Raw genomic sequence first — 17,454 nt, 5'->3', positions numbered from 1 at the left:
ACACACCGACCAACTGACAGACACACCGAGCGGCTGACAGACACACCGACCAGCTGACAGAAAGGCCTACACACCGACTGACACACCAGCCAAACCACTGACTGACTGACCGACCGACCAACCAACCGACAGACTGACAGACTGACCAACTGACAGACCTACAGACCGACCGACAGACAGACAGATCTACAGACCAACTAACCACCTGACTGAGCAACAGACAGACCAACCGACCGACTGACCACTGCCCCAACAACAACAGCCCAGACAGTGGCCACCAGCTGTTGGATACTGGCCATCACCCTAACCACCAGCCACTGACCACCAGCCATCACCACTGGCCATCATCACTGGTCATCAGCCACCAGCCACTGGCCACCGCCATAAGCCACCAGCTGTCCCCACTGGCCACCAGTCCCAAGCCAGAGTATGGCCACCACTTTGCATAGTCCTTCCACCAACTTCCAGGGCAGTCAAGAGAACTGCCCACTGCAGTATGAAACCACTGACACACACCCCCCAAAAAAATCAGGGATCCCCAGGATGAAAATACAGGTTGCCCAGAGAAGCTGTGGCTGCCCCGTCCTTGGAAGTGTCGGCCCATGGCAGGGAGTAGAATGAGATGGTCTTTAATGTTGCTTCCAACCCAAACCATTCAGGATTCTGTGACTCTATAAAAATTATTTCTTTATACTAATAACAACTCCTGGCCAAAAACTGATGTTTAGTTTTTAATCAAAAGTGAAAAGCAAACTTGGGACCGATGGGTTTGACAACTCAGCAGACACAGGCAGCACCAGCCAACAAACACAGCCACTCTCAGGCCAGTGTGGGCAAGCGGCACCGTGCTGCTCTTGAGCAAACCCCTTCTCGTGCCCACGCCTGGCAGAGCACTCCCAGGGCACAACCAGAGCTGCTGTGAACATGGAGTGGGCTGTAGTGCAGTTCAGGTGTCCTCAGGGCTGCAGACATGAGGTGCCTGATAAACTGTCCTGGTGCTCAGCTGTGTTTGACCAAGCCCAAACAAATGCTCACCACACTGCGGCGTTTAAGGGAATGCCCGAAAGCATTTCTGCTGATGCCCCATCCAACCTGTCCTCCAGATGTCTGGATGTCTCAAAACTGGCTCTCCTCAGAAGCCACAGTCTGCTCTGTTCCTCATCCTGAGGACTGCGGGGTTTAAATGTGCTCTCAGAAATGGCTGACTTAGAATAAACAAGGCGCAGAGGCAACAAAAGAGGTCATATTTCACTTCTTCCCGAGCCTGAAATTTTATTGCTTTCTGGTGACATCCAGCAATGCAAATAACCTCATGTGCATGCAGGGCAGAGCTCAGTGGTGTCCTCCTGGCAGCCCAGGCACCCTGCTCTGGCTGACACCACCTGGGCAAGGGTCTGGTCACACCGTCTCAGAGGTCCCTGCGAACCCCAACCCCAATCCCAACCTCAACCCTTTCGTGATTCTCTCTACTCCTAATCCTGTTTTGACCCAGCATTTCTGCACAGCAGGTGCATTTGCAGGAGCAGGCTGTTGCCAGCCTGCCCTGCACGGGGCCAGACTCTGTTTTGCTGATGGTGTAAACGTGTGCGGTTGCCGTGTCGGTCCGTGACGCGCTCCCTGGACTGACCTCCCCTCTTCACCGTGGCAGTTCCCGGGGCCGGGCTGTGTGAGGAGCCGGTGCCGCCGCCCTCGCAGCGCATGGCCAAGGTAAGCCAGCCCTGGCTGCACTATTGACACAGCTGTTTGCAATTGTGCTGCTCCCAGCACTCTGCATTCTTCATCCCATGCGAGCCCTCCGCTGGCTCCTGGCACCCCTCGGAGATGTGTGACCAGAATGCAGAGCGCGTATTTTGTAACGCCACAGTGGGATGTGGACACAGCGGGCTGAAATAAAGCAAACTGAATCTCAGGATAACACAAAGTTGCTCCCACAACTGCTGTTGGGGCTCAAAACAGAGATACACCAAAAAAACCCACCAAAACCACAAACAACCAAAAAACCCCTCCTAATTCTGAAACCACAATTATAGACAAAACCTGGTTGGGAAAAGGGATGATTGCCCTAACAACCCAAATCTTCCAAATTACTCAAAACTTGCATTAAATACACATCACAGTTTCTCCATAATAAATCCCCAAGGGCAGAAAATAATTGCAGAGATCTGGAACTATTCTCTAAAATCAGAGGCCAAACTGGAAATGGGCAGAGGGCAGGCAAAGAGGTAGGAAAGATGAATTGCCTTGTCTGACCCAAACAGCCTTGCAGCAAGTCTGGGCAAAGGAAAAAGAGAGTGGCTGGTTCTTATTTTGGCCTGAATCAGCCAATTCCCATGCCAGACAGAAAAAGCTGATGCTACTTCAACCAGCGCCTAAAATTTTAGAATTACACCAATTCCTAACAGTAAAAGCCAAAAAACAATTGCAAAAAACAGGCAAGTGGCACTGCTGCCTGCAAGGGATTTGAACTGACGTTAAAGCCATGAGGGATGGGCGTGGGAAGCAAGAGGAGGTGCTGCCCCTCTCCCCAGGCATGTGCTGTAAGGCTGCCCTTCCAAAGAGAAGGAATTCTTAAGAGATGTTTTTTCAGAAATACAGAGCTTAACTGGCATCACGAGCCAGTGCCAAAGTGGGCTGAACAGTGCCAGGCCAGGCCAGTGCAGGTCTCCCAAGACACTTTCTGGCAGTACCATTACTTACCACAGCCAATCCCTAAAAGCTTTGATGAAAACCCCAAATTTGGGCAGAGCAGGGCTGGCAGGGCCACGTGGCCCCAGGACAGGGGCAGCCCTTCCTCACTCTTGCTCTCCCACCCACAGCCACCGTTTCATAATTCCCTGGGCTCCAGTGAAGGCTTTGCCCATTTTCATGACAATCGGGGCTCTGTTGTGTCCCTGCAGTTTGAGCCATCGGCCCCTTTGTGGCACGAACAAAGTCCGGGCTGTGGATAACAAAACCCAGCACATCTCGGCGCTGAAGGCGACAAACCCCGAGCTGCCCCCACACCACTGAGCTGGCCATGGACCAAACTACAACAGCAAAGTGGATCTGATTTCCAGCAACAAATAGATCCTAAGGAAATACTGAACTCCTGGCTTTGTTTTCATTTTATCAACAAATGATGCCACTGGCAGCACCTCTGCTGTGCAACACCAACCGCCCGAGCCCGCGCGATTCGGCAGGCTCAGGAACGGCCACATGCCAGGGAACAAGACCCCCTGCACTAGAACCAGCCTGGTTTGCAAATGTAGCTGAATAAATTATATAAACTCTGATTAACACATCTCAGCAGCATCAGTACTGCAGACATTACCGCTTCCAGCCACTGCAGTGAGAGAACTGGCTGCAGGTAAACAGAGCATGTACTTTTCCCCAAAAATCTATCCCCCTCTCTCTATGTATGCAGGTATTTCAGAGAAAATTGAAAAAAAAATATATAAAATTTCTTAGAGAAGCTGTGGAAGGAACTGCATGGAATGACAATGAATATCCACCTGATGTCCTGTGATAATGGTTTAACAACAGTGTAATTCCTCTGCTCCCCAGCATTAAACACATCAGGAGCGTGGAGTTAATAATTCTGCTGAAGGTGGTCACTTGGTGCACATAAAATTAAGCAATTTCCTCTTTCTTACTACTTTGATAGGTCGTTGTGTAAATAGAATCCTCCTATCAGTTTCCAGGGTTATCTGGTTTGTTATATTTTTATTCGCCTGGCTACTGAATTTGCCGTCCCATTCTATTGAGCAGCTGCAAGAAGCGTTTCATTGCACCTCCCTTGGTGGGAGACAAACAGCGGAGAGCAGCTCTGTGTGACAGAGGAAAAGGCAGGGGGAGGTTAAGGGCTCCTCAGAGAGGTCGCCTTCAGAGGAAAAAAGGAAAACAAATGGGATTGTAGGCATGGGAAGTATATGGTTTTACTGCCTTAGCGGGAAAGTACAAGAAAGGAGAATTGCAAAGGGAGAAGCTTTACATTTCTATGAGCAGGCAATTGAGCTCCATTCCCTTCCTATGGGATGACTCCATCCATTCTGGGAGCACATCTCCTGTAACTCCCAGTAACCAAATCAGGTCACACAGTGTCAGATCATTCTGGAAAACACGGGGAAGTCCTTGGGCTGGGTCCCCCTTGCCAATGACAACCCCACAGATGTATTATACTTTGAAGATAAACTTTCAGAGGTCTACCCAGACAGGACCTTCCAGCCCTTACCCAACAGTGGGCCCAGGGCAGGATCCAACCTCACACCCCCATCCCGTCCTCGTGTGGTCAGTTCTTTCTCCCACAGGCCGATATTCAGGCACTGAATCCATCAAGCGAACACCGGGTGCAGAGCAGGGCTTTGTCCCAGCACATCCCACCCAGAGAACCAGGGCACCCATCAACCAGTGTGGGCACAAATGAGACAAAAACTTTTCATCCCAAACCTGTGCAGAAAATTATGTTTAGCAGGATGTAGGAAATGAGGAGAGGCCCACAGGGCAGAAGGCAGAGAGCCTCTCCTGGGTTTGAAGAGGCGGGAAAAGTTTTGTGCATTAAAGTGCTGAACTGAAAAGCCAAAAGAGGATTTTATGGCTGACTTGGAGAAACTGGATTCACACAGCTACAGCGGCCTGCTGCAGTTGCTAGTGTTTTTAACAATATCAACAGCAGACCAACTTTGTTATTATCACTGTAATTATTATAGTTCTGAGCACTATTTACAAATCACAGTTTGGTCCTGAGCAGCAAGTTTTTGTATCCCCAGGGAAAAACAAACAAACAAACAGTAAGGATGTTTCCTCAAATTTCAGGTCAGATGGCAAAATGAGGAAAAAAACCTGAAGGGTTCCTGTGGGCTCACAGGAGATGGGCCCTCAGCCCCGACCCCTGGGCAGGGGCTCAGCCCCTGTGCACCCACTGCCCCTTCCCTGGGCCATGGTGCCGTGGAAGGGCCAGCGCTGCCCCCGTCGCTCCTGCAGACGGATGGGCTGGACAGGAGCTGGGCAGGAGCTGGGCAGGAGCTGGGCAGGAGCTGGACAGGAGCTGGGCAGGAGTTGGACAGGAGTTGGACAGGAGCTGGACGGGAGCTGGGCAGGAGCTGGACAGGAGCTGGATGGGAGCTGGAAGGCGCTGGACGGGAGCTGGACAGGAGCTGGACAGGAGCTGGAAGGCGCTGGACGGGAGCTGGACGGGAGCTGGAAGGCGCTGGACGGGAGCTGGACAGGAGAGGGCAGCATCCGACCGGTGGACACGGCCGGGCATCCTCGCATCAGCTCCAGCCTCAGCTTTGGGGCCAGAGCCCTCCTGGCCCCAGCACTGCCCTGAACAGCTCTGCAGCATCCTCACCTCCCGGGGGGCCACAGGGCACCGAGTGGGTCCTGCTCACGGGCTGGCACCTTGGGTTTATTTTTACTGCAATTATCTCTTCTCTCATTAGGAGAAGGTATTTAAAAAGTCCTTTCCTCCCCCTAAATCTTCTTTGAGCATTCCATTTAACTTGATGAAGTTTGTAATCCTTTTTTTTTTTTTTTTTAACAAGAAAAGGAAAAGCTGATCAGAAATGTCCTTCCAGAATTTACAAACATGGGAATAAAATATAGAGGAACCATCTGGTACACCCTGACAATACCCCCAGACTCTCCCTTTGTTCCCAGGTAGCTGGCCAAGAATACATCCATGCAGCAAACAGCACATTGCACTCAAAAAAACTCTCATCACCTCAACTCTCAGCTCCTGTAAGAACCCCTGCCAACATCTCAGCTTGGAGACCGACTGACTTTCCACCTAAAACATATCTCACCATAATCCCCTATACACCACAATTACTTCTTTAGATGATGTCAAGTTTAAATAAAATTGTGAAATGTCAAAATCTGTGGAAAATATGTTTGTTAGAATGGCAAGGGCAACTGAGGGAAGAGAAAGTGGCATGGGACAACAGGGCAGGAGAAACCCCATACTCAAAAAATCCTTATATAAATTCAACTTCCTTCCTAGAGGGCCTCAAAGCAGAAAGGCAAGGCAAACAGCACGGCAAGGTGGCCCAGTGACACACCTGGCCATGTTTTAGGGGGATGAGGGTCCATGGTTTGTCACCCCCTTTCGCTGTCCTGCCATAATGTGAAGGGCCCAGCTCAAAGCTGCAGTGGTGGCTCCTCAAGAAAAATGCTTTCATAATTTTGTTTCTGCTATTGCAGATGTGAGGGAAATGTTGCCATAAGCTACACAAGTTGTCCTGGCTGCAAAGTCGATTCCTGATGTGCACAGCAGGTCGTGTGATTTCAGCACAACACTGCAAAGGAGGACAGTGCTTGGGAAGTTAAATCTTTGTATTCCATCCAGTCCTGTGCAGGAGCCTGGAAATTTGGGCACTTCCACTCTGCTCCCCCCTCCTACTAATAGAGCTCCCACTTGTGAACAGGGCAAGAGCTGAATTCTGAAAAAATACCTTTTACCTCCCTGTATTCCTTCTCCTAAACCTGATTCTCATCCTTTCCTTCTGATAAACCAGATAATTCACACATCACCTCTACCAGCTGCTCCGAGGCCCAGATACCACCCACCCCAGACAGCACGAGGTCTCAAATTAAGATGTACATGACTCAAGGAAGAGCCAATTTTATTAGACTAACACTAGAGGAAAAAAATCTTCCATCTTCCTCTCGTTCGTGAAGCCACAGAGGACAAAGTATTGCCATGGCTGTTCCTGACAGGGAGCGAGGCTGCCCCAGTGCAGGGACTGCTGCTCTGGGGGTAAAGGCTGAATCGAACATGCAGTATTTAAGACAATTAGGTTTTCAAAGAAACTACACTAAACATTTCTTTCATGTGTAATCAAATTATGTTAAAGCAAACCTCATAATTTAAACCATTCCATTGGTCAGCTCCTATTTGTTTTCCCTGCACCCTCATTTTTGCTCCAGATCTGTCACATTACATTAACACCTTTCCTACTCACTGCCTACAGAAATAACAGCCTTCGACATGCCTGCACAATCCATTTGTCCTGCTCTAATTACTTTTTGACATAGCCTCTTCTGCTGTTATCTTGCCTTTTCTGACCTCTGTCTGTATTAAAGCCATTTAAAACAATCTTTAAACTCGGTATCTATTGTGATGTGTCTTATATGATACTGCTGGAGTATCAGGCAGCAACATTTTGTAAATCAAATATTTAAATCCATGGTAATAAGATAATGTACTTGAGCTGGAAAGCTAGTGCATGGTGGTAACAGCTACAACTGGCTGCTCACAACACAAGCCCCCAGGATTGCATGCACATTTTCAGGATGGAAAAATGCAGCACATTTTCAGGATGGAACTCCTATAGTCATAAAACTGTTCTACATAGGGAAGCTGCTCGAAGATAAACAGGGTCTTCTGTGTCCTAAGGAATTTCCTTTAATTTCACAAATGGGGAGGAAAGTAGGAGAAATGAGAAAAGTGGTCATCCTGCACAAACAAACCCAAACAACCTCGAGACAGATTGAGCAGACAGGAAGAGGAGCAGGCAGGATGCACCAACAATGCAGCCCGTGACAAATCACACTCTTCTCCAAACCCAGAGAAGAAACCATGAATCTCTAATTCCAATACCCCTCTGTTTTCATCAAGCCCATTCAAAAACTGTGCCCTCATTTTCTTTTGTGGTGACTCACAGAAGATGAACCTCTAATTACCAGCTACTTCCCTGGCTGAAGCAGCAGAGGATCTGCTCTGTGCCAAGTGTCTGCTTTGGAGTCAAGAACTTATTCCACATGGTGGAACTGATTTTTTGGATATCACGTTGATCCCAGTGTACACACGTCTCACAACACAGTCTAACTACATCTTCACATGCTATTTTCCACATGATCCAGCCTCACACTAACTTAATTGGTAGCTAGTCAATATTTTACTCACATTAGAAGAGACTTCTCAAACCTACATTTGCTCTGGTTCATTTACAGGGTAATTATCCAGTTCACACCAAGTCTGGTCTTCTAGATCCAGCCAGTGCAGGCACAGGCACAGCTCTGCTGGGAAAGCACAGCTCTACACTTTGTCTTCCAGATGACAGCACTATAAAACCAACGGGGGACAAAACCAGAGTCAATTAAAGTACATTAAATGCAACGCAACAATTCTATGATTTGTCATAGAGATTGTATTTCTTTGAATTCCTCTGTGTCCTCAGGACATTAAATCCCATGAATGCTGTGTAAAGCTCTTCTTACAACACTTTCCTATGCTCATTTTTATTTTCCCCTTTCTCTTTCCTGTCAGCAGCCCTGACCACAAACCTCAGCCTCATTAAGGCATCTCAACAGAGAAGGGACCCGTGGATCCAGGACCAGAGCAGTCTGCTGGAAAAGCAGGAGTGTGAGATGCTGCTGTGCTGGAGCACAGCTGAAGGAATGCCTTTTCAGCAATACTGACCTTGCAGGAGTGGGTCATGCCCACAGCAACTACTGAAGCAGTGAGTTTATAGGGGACCCACACCAACAGACACCAGACCTGGAACCGAGGCCGTAGAGATTTCCAAATTTTGTGTCTCATGAGTGAAGAGACTCCAAGCTCCTCTGCACAGTGGCATGGAACAGCATCTCCAGAGCAGCTGCTGGCAAAGTCAGGGACTTAATTCCTTGTGCAGGAACCTCGTGCTAGGAGGACACCCACGTTAGGACTGTGATTAGTTCTTAACAGATGCCTCTAAATTGCCTGCTGGAGGAATCCACCTTTCCCCGTGACTGACGCCGGCCCCCGAATTAGGGGGGTTGATTTCCCCTCATTAAGCCTGTCCTGAGCTGCTCTCTGCGGGAACAACCGGCCTCACCACTGCTCCCACCGCAGCTCCAGAGCGACACCGGAACCTCACGGAACCCCCGCGAGCGCCCTGCTTCTCCTGGCTTTGGCAATGTGAAAACGGCAGATCAGCTAAACCAAACAAGCTCTCCCCGTTCCTCTCACAGCGCCCTGAGTGAGCTGGACAGACAGACAGACAGACAGACAGAGCTCCCTTCCCGGCTCTCCCGGCCTCGCTGGCTGCCGACCATTTCCATCAATCCTCCCACAATGCAGCGCAGCGGGTTTAGCCGGAGGGATCCTCCGCAGCACGAGGTGCTGTAAGAAATGCGAGATGGTTTTAGAGGAAACATGTAAGATTCAGATTTGAAATTAAAATGATCTGCCCCAACAACGGCGTCTGGATTTCTACATTAGATTTTTGACATTCCAATGGTATGATATGTTCGTGTTGCTCACCCGAGATAAGCCCACGCGATTTTTTAAAAGTTAAAAATTAAAATCTGCATTAGGGTTTTTATCATATATCTTGGAAACAAGGCAAATAGAAAACTCCCAGTGCTCATCACCAGGCATCTTATCAGCAGAAACTACGGGGCTCTGTGTGCTGTGCCGTGCTGACTGCAGCACACATACTCCCGAAAACAGCCCTTGCTACTCACAGGAGACACCCTCGCTGCTCAGATCCACAGATCTCACGGTGAGGTGCCACACCGTGTGTCAGAACAGCCTAAATCACATCCAGCAAGTTCCTACGCCAAATTTAGCAAACTGTGCTTGAACAGCGTCTACAGCAGCAATTGTGAGACGTTAGATAAGGGCCACACCGGGATTACAAACAGTCAATATTTGGTTATATTGGGAATTATACTTATAAATTCTAGAGAGACAAATGTCACTTAACAAAACAGAACATAAATACCCAACGGGCAGTAACCCTCTTCTTTAAAGCAAACAAGACATCCAGCTTTTCCTGTGTGAGTCTTCTCGAAGCCTAATTACATTATCACTTGTTATTTGTGACAAAATATAAACATTTCCCTTGTGCCCTCAGACCGCAATCACAGAGGAACCCCTACACCCCCCCTCAGTATGTACTTTGGTGTAGGATATAAAGCACTCTCATCCAGTCTCATGCACCCACTGAATTGCTCCAAAGTTTTCCTTGCACAGATTCTCTGCAAGTCCAGGGAGAAGCTGCTTTCTGCACTGGCAATACAGCGAGCAGGGTGACAGTCTAACATGGTGTCCTGCTGAGATCCAAGAATAGCAATGCCTTAAAAGGCAGCGATGTTGAGATCACAAGGAAAAGAGAATTAGGGCACAGCTGTGGAGTTCTGTAGGCTAAAACATAGACTCAATATGTCAGAGAAAATTAAATCACAGAGCTACATGTAATTTCTAGTCTCATTTGGAACTTCGCTGTAGCTGTGCAGAATTCGTGCTCGGGTCATACATGTGAGTCGCTGTGTTTCTGCACACAGAAATAAAACATGAAGTTAATTTAAAAGGAGAAAACAAAGGAGTTATATGCAGCAGTAACAGAAACCTCTATGTTTGGAAGGATATGTACGTGCTAGTGCAGCTCACACACAGTTCTGTGGGCAGCTCTGGAGGACAGACAGCAAAGCTCCAGCCCCACCTGTGATACCAGCAGAGCTCACAGTCTCACCTGCAGCACAAAACAAAGACAAACTGACCTGACACACACAACAGATCTGAGAAATGCCCGCTTTCCTGTGGTTGTCAGATAAGGGAAAGGAACCCTTCCTCAAAAATGAAGGTACCAAGGCTGATAACAAACTTTTGCACAGCCTTTCCCCTCAGAGAAGCGATGTTACATTTTTCAGAATGGTATCTACATATAAATTTGCTGGTATTTCTTTATCTTTGAAGCCCAGTACCAGCTCCTCCTCTGAAAGCATTCAATATCCACACAATGCAGTCCATTATCCTCTGCCAATCTCTACTATTGCAATCTGTGCCCAGCTCATGAAGTTTTTGGGATATCGGGTTTGTGCCTTGAGGAGGTTGGTGCCTCATATCCAGTGTCTTCTCCCCAGCTCCAGACAAACCTCTGAAAGCCACCGTGGCAGAGACCAGCACAGCTGGTAGATGGTAAGAACTCTGCATTCCATGGGAGTCCCTGGATAAAAGCTGGCCTCTAGGTACAGCAGGGCAGGCTCTCCCAGCCCAACCTGGACCCAGGGAGCAGCTGAACAGTGCCTCACCTGCATGAGTCCAGGCTTTACCAGAGCAGCAGACCAAAATTACCTCTCTAAAAGGCTCTTAAGGCCAGGGATAGATAGGAGAGAAGATGGAGGAGATAAAGAAGCTGGTAACAAGGGAGCAAGAGACTGATTGGGGTGAGGATTAGATGTCCTGGCTTTCCTAAATCACTGTTCCTTGAGCACTGTGGCGACACAGAACAGCAAGAAAACAGAGGTAGGAAGCTGCAGTAATTACGCCTGTGTTCAGCTACGTGTGTTTCCTGTGGAGCTCACAGAGCATGGCTGCATTTGAAGCTGATCTGCTGGTATCAGCCATCCTTTGTCCCTAAAGGGGCAAATTATACCTCTGATTTGTATATGAAGTTCAATAACTCTTAATGGTTATGCTTGACTGCAGACAGAGCTGTGGACTAACATCTCCAGGAGCCAGTTCCTATGAAGGGGTAATACATGGAGAGATTTCACAGGGTGAGAGTTCAGCAGCCAACAGCCGGGGAGAAGTGAAAACAAGCCAGGGAGGGACGCACAGGGGCAGCCCAGGGAGTGTCTGGCCGGGGGACCGGGCTCGGGAGGATGGAACCTGCTGACCCCTTGACCCTGTCTAGCAGGTGGCATCCCTGCCTGTGGCAATGGGGGTGGAATTAGATGATCTTTAAGGTCCCTTCCAACCCAAGCTGTTCTATGATCCTATGACCCACCTCCTACTGCTGGAGTTCCAGAGCAGTGTGCGTATGGCACTGCTCCAGAGGAGGAGGAATGCACCGTGATAGCCATCACATGGGGAAGGAGATAACCCCGGGGTGCAGGAGAGGAGCAGGAGGGGTGTGTGAATTCAGTCTGCAGTGACGGAGGAGAGGAGCTCTTCTGGAAACTGCCAATAGTGGGAAGGGTTAACAGGGCAGTCCCCGAGCACGGGCGCTGCACGCAGGGCCACACGTGCACTCCACGATTTAATGAATAGAGAAAATGCCAAATGTTGGAGAGGCATTGCTTTCCCCCAGCAGAACTATGTGTTACCTCCTTTAAGCACAGCCCGGTTCATACACACGCAGTGTTCTTCACAAACCCCGCACGCGGTGCGGGAAACAAGCCCGTAAATGAGGATGCGAAAGGAGGTCACTGATTCTCCCGGAATATCTTCGGGATGCAGGCGCGGCGGCCCCGCACGCGATCCGTGCCCAGCGCGGGGTCCCGCAGCTGTGCCAGCCCTGACCCACTTTCCCGCAGCATTTCTGCATAGCGACAGAGGTCCGGGCAGGACAAGTGTCACCTCCCAGCCCAAGGGATTCTCCGTTTCCTACTGCTTCCACTGCCAGGATGTGTCCAGCATTTACACGCAGGCACTCACGAGCACTCGGCATTGCACATCAGTGTCAGTAAACACGAAAATGCCAGGAAGAGAAGGAATTACAACAACAAAATCCTGTTCCTGTTTGTAGAATATTCCTCTGAAGTAGGCAAAGGGCTACGACAGCGGCTACACGAATATCCATCTCGTGGATCCTCCCTGGAAGAAGCCTGGCAGTTCCATTCTGGTCAAAGCTCTTTTAGAGGGACTTGGCTCATTTCTGGCCAGCCTGAGCACTCCTGTTGCCCCAAACCAATCCTGCCTTTCCCTTCCACTGAAAGGAATCCTAATGTACTGAGCTACCCAGAAAATTACAATTCCTTCACTACCCCCAGCCAAAGCTCTGACACCGTGAGGAAACGCATTTTCCTACCCCAAACCCCTCACACCTCTCATACTGTCCTATTTCCTACTCTCAGTCCCTATGGAATTACAGTGTATTGACTGCAGATGCACTGGCAGTTCTGATGTCATCTTAAGGCTTTTTCTTTTTTATTTTTTTCTCTAGGTGAAGCATCTATATTTCCTCTGTTCTGAAATTTTGTGCTCAAACTATAACAAGCCAAAAATCTCTTCAATGGGAAATTTCACAAGCGGAGGATTATGACTTCAGCTCCAGAATAAGCAGCAGGAGCAGATGGAACTCTTCAGAAACAATGATTCCATTTTCATGCAAATTTCCTTGGTAGTTAAAAAAAGACGAGGAAGAAAAAAACCACCAAGATATTAGAATGGTTTCTAAATGGAAGGTTTTTGAATGATGCTAAAAGCAAAGGGCTGGTAGCTCTCCACAATCCCAAGCATTTTAGCAGCAGCCAGTGGGAAAAAAAAAGCATGACAAACTAAACCCAGACTCCGTCCCCTCTCAGAGTCAGGATAAGGGAAAGGGAAAATGGAGTAAGAGTGTATTTTAGTTTTTATGATTTTCAACATCCTCGGTTTTGTGCTAATGCACACTTCAGAGCTAATTCTTATGCTCTTTAGGAGCACGGGCTTCATTCATGAAGCAGCATGACAAAAATTCTTTATCCACTTGATGACTACAGAAGGTGACAGGCAGCGAGGCACAGCAGCCACGGGGACCCTGTCGGAGTGCTAACCTGCAGCGCTCCTCCTCGGAGCACAGCGCTCCCCTGATTGCAGCAACACACACATGCATTTTTCATAGCCCAACTGTGGAAACCCAGCCAATTCTTTTGTTATTAATACTGGCAGCATCCCCTAAACAACAAATACTGCCCAGAGTTAGCAGACACCATTTCTGGCTCTTCTACTGACTTTTTACTCAGGTTTGGTCTTGTGCCTTCCTTTTGCCCTTGTGTTTACTCCTCAAGTGAGACAATTCAAGCTCTTCCCTCACTCCCAGAGTGGTGAGGACAACAGGCTTTGCACACCCCGGAGTGGGACTGCCCCTGTGCCACACCACAGCACCAACCACTGCCCTGCTGTGCACACACAACACACATTCATGGCAGTAACTGGAACTCTTGGGAAGGCCCAGGGAATTCCACTTTTACAGGCTGCTCCTTTAAACTGAGGATTTAAAGCCGAGAGGAAACGACATGCACAGAGGAGCAGGAATGCAACCATTGCTGTTTGCCCCTGCCCTCCCTGCACCACGGACCAGGGGGATGCTGCAGCCAGGTCTCTCTCCCTGTGCAGCACCCGGGTGCCAGCACAGAGCTGCTGCCACTGGGCAGCTCCGGCCCCACTGACAGTTCCTTTGGATCACCCTCTCCAAATCCAACTGGCCTTTCTGGCACAGTCTTTCCCTGACGCTGCTCCTGATGTTTTGCAATGAGGCTTCATAATTGCCTGTCAATTCTATCAAACAATTTCTATCTCGCTCAATTTCACATTGATTTTTTAAATTAGTTTTATCCTGCCTTTTCCATGCAAAAGCAAAAGAAAGTTGGTTTCAAATAAGGCTACAAAGAGCGTTAGAGGCTTCTGAGCCATGTGTTCAATACCAAGAATACTTCTGTTTAATCCCATTCTACCTACACTTATCCCTTTCATCATGTCGCTGGCCAAATCTTTTCACTTTGAATTTGCTCTCAGACTGAATCTCCTTCCTTCCTCATCTAGTTAGATGGATTTAAGAAATGACAGCTACTGAAAGGACAGAGCACATACAAAATAACCTCAAAAATGGGCTCAACAAGCTCTTCCTTGCTTACTTCTTAGCAGAAGGATGTAAAGAAACAATTTCCTCAGTTAATCCTTCTTTGACCCAAATTAACTTTTTCCAAACTATTTTCTTAAATAATTTTTTTACAATCTTGCCTGAATAAACTCAGCAACAGACATGTCTCAGTTGCCCAAGGAAAGGAAGAGAACAGCAATGGGGAGGGATAAGAAGATAATGTAGCTGGTCCAACCAGTGCAGTGCTGCACGTTAGGGTGGTGGAAGAGGGGAGGTTCAGATTAACACTCTGGATTTCTCTTTATTTCTCAATAAAGATGACATAGAGGAAGAAAAAGACAAGTGTCCTATTCTTTAACCCCCCACACCTTCACGTGCTGGGCTTTGAGGTATGAAGAGAAACGAGACCCATCTGCCCCAGGTCTCACCTGCCTGGGTCAGATTCTTCTTTCCTCATCCCCCTGACTGCAGGATGGGAGCTACCAGAAAGACTCCAGAATAACTGGGAGAAGCACAAGGGAGTACCAGCACTGCCTCTCCTTTAGCTGCCTCAACAGATCTCCACTGCTTTTCCCTTTTGGTTTGGGTAAATTTCATGCAGCAGAATCTAACCCCAAGTTGGTGACAGTACTGTAAAATGTCTGAAGGGCTGAAAAGCGTGTCGATCCCCACGTCCTGCCCCCAGCCCCATCATCACTGACAGGGTCCTGCAGGGCCCAGCTCCGGCTCGCAGGAACAGCCTCGGCAGCAGTGCCCTTGCCTGGGGAACTCGTTCTCCACGGCTGCTCCAGCCCTTCACTTCCCAGTAGGAAATGATGCTTTCCATAGGCTTAGTGAAACACGGCTCTAATTTAGTAATTGCAGTGTACATCCAACTGAACGGGACCTGGTGCTTCGAGAATGAGAGCAGGAGAATTAGGACGAGCCTCAAAATACTCAAGCGACTCGGCCATTTGAGGATCACCTCTGATGTGGGGGCAGAAAAAGGCACCTGGAGACTGGCACGTGGTTGTGTTTATATACTGTGCCAAAACACTGTTCCCTTTTCTGGACCCTGACGTTTTGTACTGAGGACTTTTATATTATTTCTGCAAATATAAATGGGATCCGTAGCTGTTCAGATGCCTTGTAAAGCCCATATTGCCCTCAAACACACTCTCAAGGTTTTATCTTTTATCTTTCATAAACAGGATCAGAGATGCTGTGTGTTTTTAGTCAGAAGCACATTCAGAACTCAGCAAGCACCAGGACATGTATTTTAACAGCAGCATCAACTACGTTTCAGTAGAATCATTAAAATCACCGAGTGACTTGAGAAGTGAAAGACAATCTTTGAAAGAGAAAGCAGAGGAAGCTGTCTGGGAACTGGAAAAGTAACCAGAATAGTAACTTTTATGGGCAGAATGGACAGCAGATATGAGTTATCTCCTTCACACTCATGACAAGGAGGTGGGAACCTCTTCATCCCCATCAATAGCAGCTGCATGGCACTGATACAAGCCTGGGTCACCGTTAAAGCAGCATGTCAAGCCTTTTTTTTCTTTTTCTTTCCAAACTGCTTCCTTTTGGACAAGCTCCACGTAACTGTCATTTGCTTTCTCATTTCATTTTCACTTTCCATTCATTTATGCATTCATCCAGCCCTGGAGGGGGAATTCTACAGAAATCCCTGTCAAGAATGCCCACAAGGGCCCTCTGACCCACCCCTCTCACTCCTCTGCATCCCTGCCAATGACATCACAGCACGTCCAAAAAACTCAACAAACCCAAGTTCAGTCTGACCAGCAAAAGGGCAGGAACCGCTGGGACACCTTCCCTTCATCTGTCACCTGTGGCTGCCCCTGAGCTGTCCCAGGGCACTGGGGCTGCTGGGCCGCCAAAGCAGAGGAACCCAGAACCACCAGGAGTGGTTACTGAAAGCATTTAACAGCAGCAAAACACATGCAGTGTTAAAAAGAACCTGTCCTATGGCGCAGGACTGTAGGTCAGAAGGGACCTCAGGAGCCACCCAGTCCAACCTCCCCTCCAAAGAGGGTGTCTAGTGCTTTGCTCTGCCTGTGCCAAAATGTTCTCCGAGAAGAAATAAAGGTCAACGACTGAGAACAAGCAAAGAAAGGAGACTAAGAAACACGGGAGAGATTGAGAAGAGAAAATAGAACACGGGCATTAACTTCTCCACTCTTCTCAGCCTCAGGTTCTCTCTGAAAACACTTGACAAAAACAAAGTTAGCGCACCTCTGTGTGATTCTGGACACATCCCAGTGTCTCGTTTACTGTTCCAGCACCGTCAGAGGATACAAGTTCGTGGGAGCAGCTTTGAGTTTTGTCAGTCTCAAACCACCGAAACTAGCGAGGTAGTAGAGTTCATTCATCCTGAGGTAGTCTCACTGAGAACGTGCTTAAAGGCGTTTTATTTCTGTACTGCCAAACACACGGCAATGTCCTTCTTGCTGTGCTACAAAGTGGAAGGGAAACAAAAGCGTGTGGAAAAGCTCCCCGTGTGGTTCAGGGCAGCTTTGCCCATGGGATCTGGGGGGGGGGGGGTCGTCCAGCCACTCCAGAGGGGACACCCCCGGGGGTTTTCCAGCAACCCCTCGTTCTTCAAAGGCGCTGGAGCCGATCTGTGACACATCTTAGGAAGCGGCCTCGCCGTTGCCCGGCCCTGCCCGTGACCCAGTTTCCCGGTGGCCCGGAACGCCCGGGCATCACCCGGCCGAGGCTCGGGGGCCGGCAGGACCAGGCCCCGCCGCCGCCCGTCGGGGCCGGCTGACAGCCCCGCGGCGGGGCCGGCGGGCGGGGCCGGGGCGGGGCCGGGCCCGTGGAGGGGCCGGGCAGCACACGGGGCCCCGCTCGGTGCGGTGCGGTGCGGTGCGGGGGGCGCGGGGCAGGTGCGGGGCCTGGGCCCCTCAGACCGGCCCCTCCGCCCGGCCCGAGCACCCCGGCCCGAGCAGCCCCGGCGCCCGCC

General features: G+C 49.2%; 1 protein-coding gene and 1 long non-coding RNA gene across 3 annotated transcripts in view; one reads left to right on the top strand and one right to left on the bottom strand.

Moving 5' to 3' along the window:
- NR6A1 (nuclear receptor subfamily 6 group A member 1) overlaps positions 1-17,454 on the bottom strand; it is a 70,171-nt gene that overhangs the window by 21,550 nt on the left and 31,167 nt on the right. The window lies entirely within an intron of this gene.
- On the top strand, positions 1,561-3,082 carry LOC114061979. Its single transcript, XR_003572279.1, has 2 exons — positions 1,561-1,707; positions 2,898-3,082. It is a non-coding gene; the product is annotated as an uncharacterized LOC114061979 (long non-coding RNA).

The sequence above is a fragment of the Empidonax traillii genome, unplaced genomic scaffold, assembly GCF_003031625.1.
Source record: "Empidonax traillii isolate 1590-97213 ecotype Southwest subspecies unplaced genomic scaffold, ASM303162v1 scaffold375:size1330703, whole genome shotgun sequence".
Taxonomy (NCBI): Eukaryota; Metazoa; Chordata; class Aves; order Passeriformes; family Tyrannidae; genus Empidonax; species Empidonax traillii.
The sequence above is the reverse complement of the archived record's forward strand: the minus strand, read 5'-3'. Positions and strand labels throughout refer to the sequence as shown.